This window comes from Equus quagga, chromosome 13 (assembly GCF_021613505.1).
Source record: "Equus quagga isolate Etosha38 chromosome 13, UCLA_HA_Equagga_1.0, whole genome shotgun sequence".
NCBI classification, from domain to species: Eukaryota; Metazoa; Chordata; class Mammalia; order Perissodactyla; family Equidae; genus Equus; species Equus quagga.
Window position 1 is genome coordinate 42,946,973 of NC_060279.1, and position 8,177 is coordinate 42,955,149.

The 8,177-nt window shown below is 39.2% G+C and overlaps 1 non-coding gene across 1 annotated transcript; it reads left to right on the forward strand.

Moving 5' to 3' along the window:
- The first annotated feature begins 4,067 nt into the window (after positions 1-4,067).
- TRNAN-GUU (transfer RNA asparagine (anticodon GUU)) lies at positions 4,068-4,141 on the forward strand. The gene has a single exon. It is a non-coding gene; the product is annotated as a tRNA-Asn (tRNA).
- The last annotated feature ends 4,036 nt before the right edge of the window (positions 4,142-8,177 follow it).

The window sequence follows — 8,177 nt, forward strand, 5'->3', positions numbered from 1 at the left end:
CAACTCAATCACAAAACATCAAACAACCCAATCAAAAAATGGGCTGGAGACATGAACAGACATTTCTCCAAAGAAGATATACTGATGGCCAATAGGCACATGAAAAGATGCTCATCATCGCTGATCATCAGGGAAATGCAAATCAAAACTACACTAAGATATCACCTTACACCCGTTAGAATGACAAAAATCTCTAAAACTAATAGCAACAAATGTTGGAGAGGTTGCGGAGAAAAAGGAACCCTCATACACTGCTGGTGGGAATGCAAACTGGTGCAGCCACTATGGAAAACAGTATGGAGATTCCTCAAAAAACTAAAAATAGAACTACCATACGATCCAGCCATCCCACTACTGGGTATTTATCCAAAGAGCCTGAAGTCAGCAATCCCAAAAGTCCTGTGCACCCCAATGTTTATTTGCAATATTCTTATCTGAAAATGACTCAAATATTGAATATATAGAGAACTTTTAGAAATCAACAATAAAAGCCAAGCCATATAAAAATGAGCAAAATACTGGAATAGGCTTTCTTTACAAAAGAAAATGTCGAAATGGGCAAAAGACATAAGAAAAGATGCACAATATCATTACTTATTAGGGAAACACAAATTAAAACCACGATGAGCTACTTTTATCCACCACAAGAATAAATGAAATTTTAAAGACAGAGAACACCAAATACTGGCAAGTATGTGGAGCAACTATATCTTGTTGACATTGAAAATGTAAAATCGAGCAGCCATTCTGGAAAACTGTTTGGCAGTTTCTAATAAAGTTAAGTTTACATCTACTCCATGACCCAGCAATTCCACTACAAAGTGTACACTCAAGAAAAATGAATGCACATGTCTACAAAAAGAATTGTACAAGTATATTCATAGCAGCTTTGTTCACAATTGCCCAAACTAGAAATAACCCAGTTATTCTTCAGTGGCATTATGGTCACACACAGGAATAACACTCATCAATAACACCAAAATAATACACTTAACAACATAGATGCATCTCAAAAACATTATGTTGTATGAAAAAAAAGCCAGACACACAAAAAATGACGTTCATTTATGTGAATTTCCAGAAAGTCAATACTGATCTATGGAGATAGAAATCAGAATGGTTTATATCTATTTAATTACATGTTTTTGTTGAACCATTTTAAGGTAAGTTACAGACGTCATGATCATTGAACCTAAATACTTCAGCATACAAATGACTTCATCTCTTTGAGCATCATTTATGGACTCCAGTATTCCTTAATTCAGTCTTTCAATCTACTAGACTGGGGTCAGCAAACTTTTCTGTAAGATGCCAGAAAGTAAATATTTTAGGCTTTGCAGGCCAAATGTTATAGCTGTTCAACTCTGTACATGAATACATACATGAATAAGCATGGCTGTGTTCCAATAAAACATTATTTACAAAAACAGACTGTGGGCTGGGTTTGGCCAGGAGGCCGTTGTTTACTGACCCCTGCATGAAAATCACTGTTCTTTTTCATGCTCAAATTATCACCGCTCATGTCAGTGGGAATTCCTTCAAGCCAGCTATGTGTTTTCAAAAAGATCCTAATAGTTGGTTAATGAATCGTTGCTTTCTGGTCCCAGCTTTCTCATGCTCACCTTGTAATTCCCCTGCACCATTCCTGTAAGTAGTCACTTCCTTAAGAAGTCTTGGTTCATTTTGTGTGGAATGGTGTTAGAGGCCAAAACCCAGACACTGTGGAGACTCATTGAGCTTTTGGTGATACTGCTTCTAAACCAACTCAGTTTACAGTGGTAAAATAGATTTTAACTGAGTTTATTTATTTTACATAGATGAAGTGTCCATTTAAAACCAAGAGTGATTATGCTTGTTTTTGGCCTTGTAATTTTTTCTTTTCTCTTGGGCTCAAAATCTTGATTCTCAGCACAGTTACTTGTCTACTTGTTGCTAAATGTAAATAAAATCCTTTCAAAACAACAGTAACAACAAAAAAGAAATCCAAATGGTTTGCTTAAGCGAAGGGAAGGTAGGCGGGAATTGACTGGAAAGGGCTCTACTGATGTTTCTGGGCTGATGGAAATTTTCTATAACGATCTAGGTGACCATTATATTTGTCAAAATTCATTGGGCTGTGTGCTTAAGGTTTGTGCATTTTACTCTGTGAATTATACTTCAAGAATGTACTATTAGCATGAAAATTGGGTGGGGGAGGCGGAGGATGGCATTGAGTTTGTTTTATTATATTTATTAGATTTTATATTATTTAGATTTTATTGTAAAATATCATGTTGAATGCAAACTCATAAAAAGCTCGTTGTCATAGCGTCTAAAAAGGCCCCACTGACATTTAAAATATCAACCAGAAAAATGTTTACCACCACACCGGTTACATTAGTGGAAGCTACAGGCATGGTGCTTAACCTTTTGGGATAGTTCTGCGCATGCTTAGATATAGGGCCCGGCAGAGCTTTCTAAAAACCAGCATCCAGATTAGTGCACTTTCGGTTTTCCTTCCCTCTTCCTGACCACAGGGTGCTGGAGAGCCTAGGTGAGCGCTGCTGCCAGGCCACATATAAGGGGTGCAACCGGTAGGGGGATTAAAAGAGATACTAAAACATGCACCAAATCTCTTCGAGTAAGATGCCAGACGCTGACTCAGATTTCAACCAAGGTTGCTGGGGCCACAACACAAGAGTACTAACCACTATAGGATCACAGCGTGCCATAGATCTTCCGGCAGCTCCTATGTGCCCTTTAATATTTTTGATGTGAAACCAGCCACAGTATTTTCCTGCTTTGTTCTTGAACTACGGGTTCTTGCGTTTTTCTCTCTTTCAGGTCCTGTTCCATTTCTCCCTTCCCATTCTGATACACGTTAAAAACAATTCTCACCTCTCAGGATCCGGCTTGTGCCTCTGCACAAGCTTCGTGGGAGGTCTCGTCCTCGCCCACGCCTCCCCTGCTTCTTTCCCTCCTCTTCAAGGTTCCCTTTTGACCCCGACCGTATCCCTCTCGCTCCCTGACTCTGTGGACCCCACTGAAGACGGAAGGCACTTCAGTTGAGTGCGTGGTGCTCCAGCGGCGCTGTAGCTCCTCCGTTGCCCAGCCGGTGAGACGTTGCAGGCTTTGAAAACAATTGACCAAAATAAAGCCTTTTGAAAAAGAACTTACCCTTTTGAAAACCTTTTCTTCTATTTCCGCTTTCAGAGTTCTTCAAAGGACTAAAAGCTTAAAGGTGACAATAAAGAAACGAAGACCAACCGAATGAGAAAAGCAGCGCCGATTTTAGCAGAGACAAAGGCAGACGGAGGAGTGGGAAAGCCTTATAGTGGAAAAAAGGGAAGGCTTCAGGAGTGCCCTGATTGGAGGCTGTTGATGGGGAAGCTGGAGGTGGGCTAATCAGAAGCCCAGCATCCTGTATGACTGGTTGGGGGTGCATATCTGGCTTTCTCTGGTTGGTCCTAAGTTGCAATGGGGACAAAAATTAGGGAAGCTGTCAGTTATTAATCAAGTCCTGCCATTTTTAGCAAATTGTTCCAAAAGTTATTGTTTAGCTTCCTGGATTGTTACTAGAGATAACGGCCTGACTTCCTAAAAATGTGACTTATAGCGGGCTGGCTTCTTGGGTAGTTAACTATGGACAAAGAGTTGGTTACCTGAGCAGGTGGGTGCTGGTTGCGAATCAGAGTGCTGTTTTTCTATACGGTCTAGCCATTGTCTGTTTGTATGTTCAGACTCTCAAATGCATTAATTCAACAACTTCTAATTCAGTGCTCTGGGCGTTCAGCTTCCCTTGCGCCCCTTCGGCTCAGGCTAGAGGGGTCGCAGACCGTCTCTGGCCGCGCTGGCTTCTGAAGCTGGTGAGAGGCAAGGCGGGGCGAGGCCATTTTGGTGCCCTAATTTCAGAATCACCCAACGCACCGGTTTCAAATGTGACGAGCAACTTGATTTGTCGCTCTAATCTCTCTTGTTTTCTGAGTCTTTGGAGCCTGCCCAATCATTTAACAGAAGGCTGCTGGTATCCACTCTAGTTTAGCGAAAGATCAGTCAATATTACGATAGAAAGTAAACCTCTGTGCGGTGTCTCTGTGGCGCAATCGGCTAGCGCGTTCGGCTGTTAACTGAAAAGTTGGTGGTTCGAGCCCACCCAGGGACGGGGGTGGATGTTTTACATGTAATGGCCCCTCCATTTGTCGTGCTCCCACGTCCTTCCAGAAGAAATACTGGGGGACTGGTAAGTTCTTAGCGACAAAAGAACAAGAGAGAACAAATGTAGTCTGTGTTCAAGAGCACGGGATCTAGGAATCGTGTTTCTCTTCTTTGGGTTAATAGTAAACTGTGTGTGCCTCAATTTTTTTTCGTCTGTATAAGAGTGCCTACCTGCAGGATATGCCTGGAGTTAGTAATTGCTCAATCAATAAAGTTATCGATAGAATCATAATAATCATTATCCTCTGCATTATTTTTGATGAAGGCATTTCTTCCTTTGTTTGTACCACTGTTGAACCCTTTACATGTTTTTTTTTTTTAGAGTAAGTTGGTTCTATGATTTTATTTACAAATAATGCTGAAGTCATCATCCTTGTACATATATCTTTTGCCACTTGTACAAGTATTTCTATAGGATAATTGTAATTGCTCTATCATAGTGGTTACAGTATATGTTTTGTTTTTTATAAAAACATATACTGTATGTTTTATAAAACATATGTTTTTTAATTTAAGTGATGACCCTGTAAATTTGCCTTCCGTGGAAGTGGTACCAATTTATAGTTCAATTTATTTTTCTAACTCAGAGAATCCTTTTCCTTATACTCTTGCTAGCACAACAAACTTTCTATACATCTATCTATGATATTCCAATAAGGAGAGTATTGTCGCCTTGACTTAAGAGGTGGGAGGTACAACAGATGACAAGGTGGGCATTAAGCAGTAGGATATCTCTGCATTTGCTCCTCAGCTAAACTTCCAAGATATTTTGTATTACTGTAATTGATTTCTGTGGTGCACTAGTCAACTAGGTCCAGAGAAGACTGACCAGAGTGGCCTCTTTAATAGCTCTGTGCCGAGCAACTTACCCAGAGGAAGAAAAAACTCACTAGTCCCAGACATTTGTTCCTCCTCCCCTTTCTCTATAAATGGCAAGGGTGAATTAGTATGTTGTCTATATTAATCAGGGTTCTCCAGAGAAACAGAACCAATATAGAACTAATACAGACAACATGCTAATTCACCCTTGGCAATTATAGATAGATAGATAGATGATAGATAGATAGATATAGTGAGAGAGACAGAGATTTATTTTAAGGAACTGGCTCACATGGTTGTGGAGGCTTTGCCATCGCAGGGTAGGATGACAGGCTGGAGACCCACAGAAGAGGTACAGTTTCAGTCCAAGGTTGGTCTGCTGACAAAATTTCCTCTTCTTTAGGAAGGTCAGTCTTTTTTTATTAAGGTCTTCAATGGATTGGATGAAGCCCATATACCTTAGGGAGGGCAAGCTGCTTTACTCACAGTCTACTGATTTACATGTTAATTTCATCCAAAAATACATTCATGGAAACATCTAGAAGAATATTTGACCAAATGTCTGCATACTGTGGCCTAACCAAGTTGACATATAAAATTAACCATCACACTGACTCTATATTATTCTTTGGCAGTGTTTTAGGGCTATTTCCACATAAAATTCGCATACCTGAGACGCATCATTGTAGCCAGTAGAATCCTGCATCTGACAGGCACCTTGTGCAGACCTGGACTCTTAGAGCTATTGGCTCACATCCCCTTAGTTCTTCTGTTGAATCTCAGGAGCAGAAATTGAGCTCTTTGGCTTTTACACACTAAGTGTAATTCTTGGATAAGTCTTCTCTCTCATTTGTGCATTGTCAATTACCTTCTCCCATCAGTGGTATCGATGTGGAATTCTGGTTTTGATTTTATGAAATGAACATCTGGAGATGATCTCTGTTGGGTAGTGGTTCACTGGGATCCATTCTCTGTTAGGTGGTAGATGACAGCTAATCTAGTCTGTGAGTCTTTTTTGATTGGTTATTTGTCCTGAGGTTTTTGGTATTTCCTAATATTTGAGTCTGCAGTGTTGAGAAGTTGTTGACATCTTATCTAACACTAGATAAAATTCTATGGGCCCATTGTGTCAATATCTGTAAAGGTGGACTGTCAGTAATATGAATAATCTCACTATACAATGATTCTTCCCTTAAGAACACTTGACCTTAATAAATCGCTCTACATAAAGGAGATATTAGAACAGAAAGAAAACTGGATTTCTGTTATTCAGTAATCTGCTTTCTTAGTATACTGAAGTTTCCAAATGATAGAATAACTTCACAACTGTTTAAATCAGGCTAAAGAAAGGAGAGAAAAGATATTAGAATAAGGCAATTAAGTCAATAAAATAAGGGCTTCTGACAATTATATAAACCAAGATTTAATAATTTCCAGAACTGTAAGCCAGTTCATCCTTTTATTAAAAAAGACAAAAATCCTTTTAAAATGAATTTTTTTTAATGGGTAAAATTCAGTGACTGCAGTGCAAGGAATGTGTCCTGAGAAAGTCCTGCTGAGCTGAGAGGGCTTCACAGAATTACTCAGATTGTCAGCAATGAGTCTTCTGCAAACACCTAATGGTGCTTAATTATTTCCTCACTGATAAGCATTTTAATAAATACCGTTGCTTCTCTTCCATTTAAATGATGTTACTTTCCACAATTAGTTCTTTTAGAATGCCCAGTAACGTTAGGAGATTTGTCCATTGTATAAATATAAACTGTTTTCTAAGGAAACAAATTATACCAATCTGGAGGATATAGACAAATTAGATCTCTAAAAATTCAAAGGAGGTACTGCCCAGATTGGTTCACACATACTAATAATCACTTATATGAATTGAAAATAAGGGAAATTAAGTATTCCTGGGAAGAAAAGAGAAATTTTACTATTTATGCTTATAATGTTCAGAGAGTATTTGGCTTTTTTCAGTTTTAATAAATAATTATTCTGTGCCTTTTCTACGTGTATCTCTGAAATAATTCTTTTTGAGTAGTCAAATGACTTTCCCATGCTCACCAAATCAAAATGCTACCTGCACCATGGTCATCTGGCCATTCTAACTACTGAAAAAAAAAAAAAGCAGCAACTCATATGTTATTAAGAACCTAACATGCTAATTTTCACCAGTTTGTAATGATTCTGAATTTCACTGGTTTGTCACGTGTGAGAATTTCTACTCTGATTCATTGTTCTTAAACTAGAACATGTGATCCATACCTTATCACTGGTTTTGGTTCAAATAAATAAAACAGCTCAAGCTTTACATACTCCACAGATTAGCACTAATGTGTTACCTAGGATAATCCATGGAAGTGAAATTGCCCTTTGCTATTTACCAACCATCTATACAAAAGCTATTTTATCTTTTTGAAGTAAAGACTTAAAAAATTGATCAATTAAGAATTTCGCCTTGTTAGCCAACATTGATCAAACTGATTTTGAGCTCTATTTTCCTCTTCAGGCCTAGCCTGACTACAATATTGGGTATGAAGCGGATTCCAAATTTATTAGATAGGGAAAACATCAGCTTTCCACCTGTGTAGGGAAAAACCCAGCTCTTCCCTACTGTATGCTGCTTCTCTGTGAATCTCCTTTCTACTCACACAAAACACTTCACTTCTGACACTTGTGGTCACCAAATGTGTGGAGGGTTTTCCTCAGACCAAGCAATTCCTTGTGACACCAGTTGGGTGTCCAAGAATTCAACTCAATTCTGACACTACCCGGAAGTAACATCAGAATCCATAGGTTAAGGATTTCCTACAAGACTCCCCCCATCCCACCCCTGTCCCCACCCTTTTCAGATGGCGATTGCAAGCCCAGGTTGTTACCTGTACGTCTGATCAACTGGCTACAAATCAGAGGTTCCCATGACACCTTCCTTGGATTCCGTTAATTTGCTAGAAGACTCACAGGGCTTGGGAAAACCCATTTACTCATTAGATTACTGATTTATTACAGAAGATATTAAATGATACAAATCAACAGCCAGATGAAGAGATACATAGGGCAAGGTCCTGAACAAAGGAGGTTTTGTTTTCATGGAGCTTAGAGGCTCAGCACCGTGGCACATGGAAGTGTTCTGGTTCTCCAGCGTGGAAGCTCTCTGAAGCCCACTC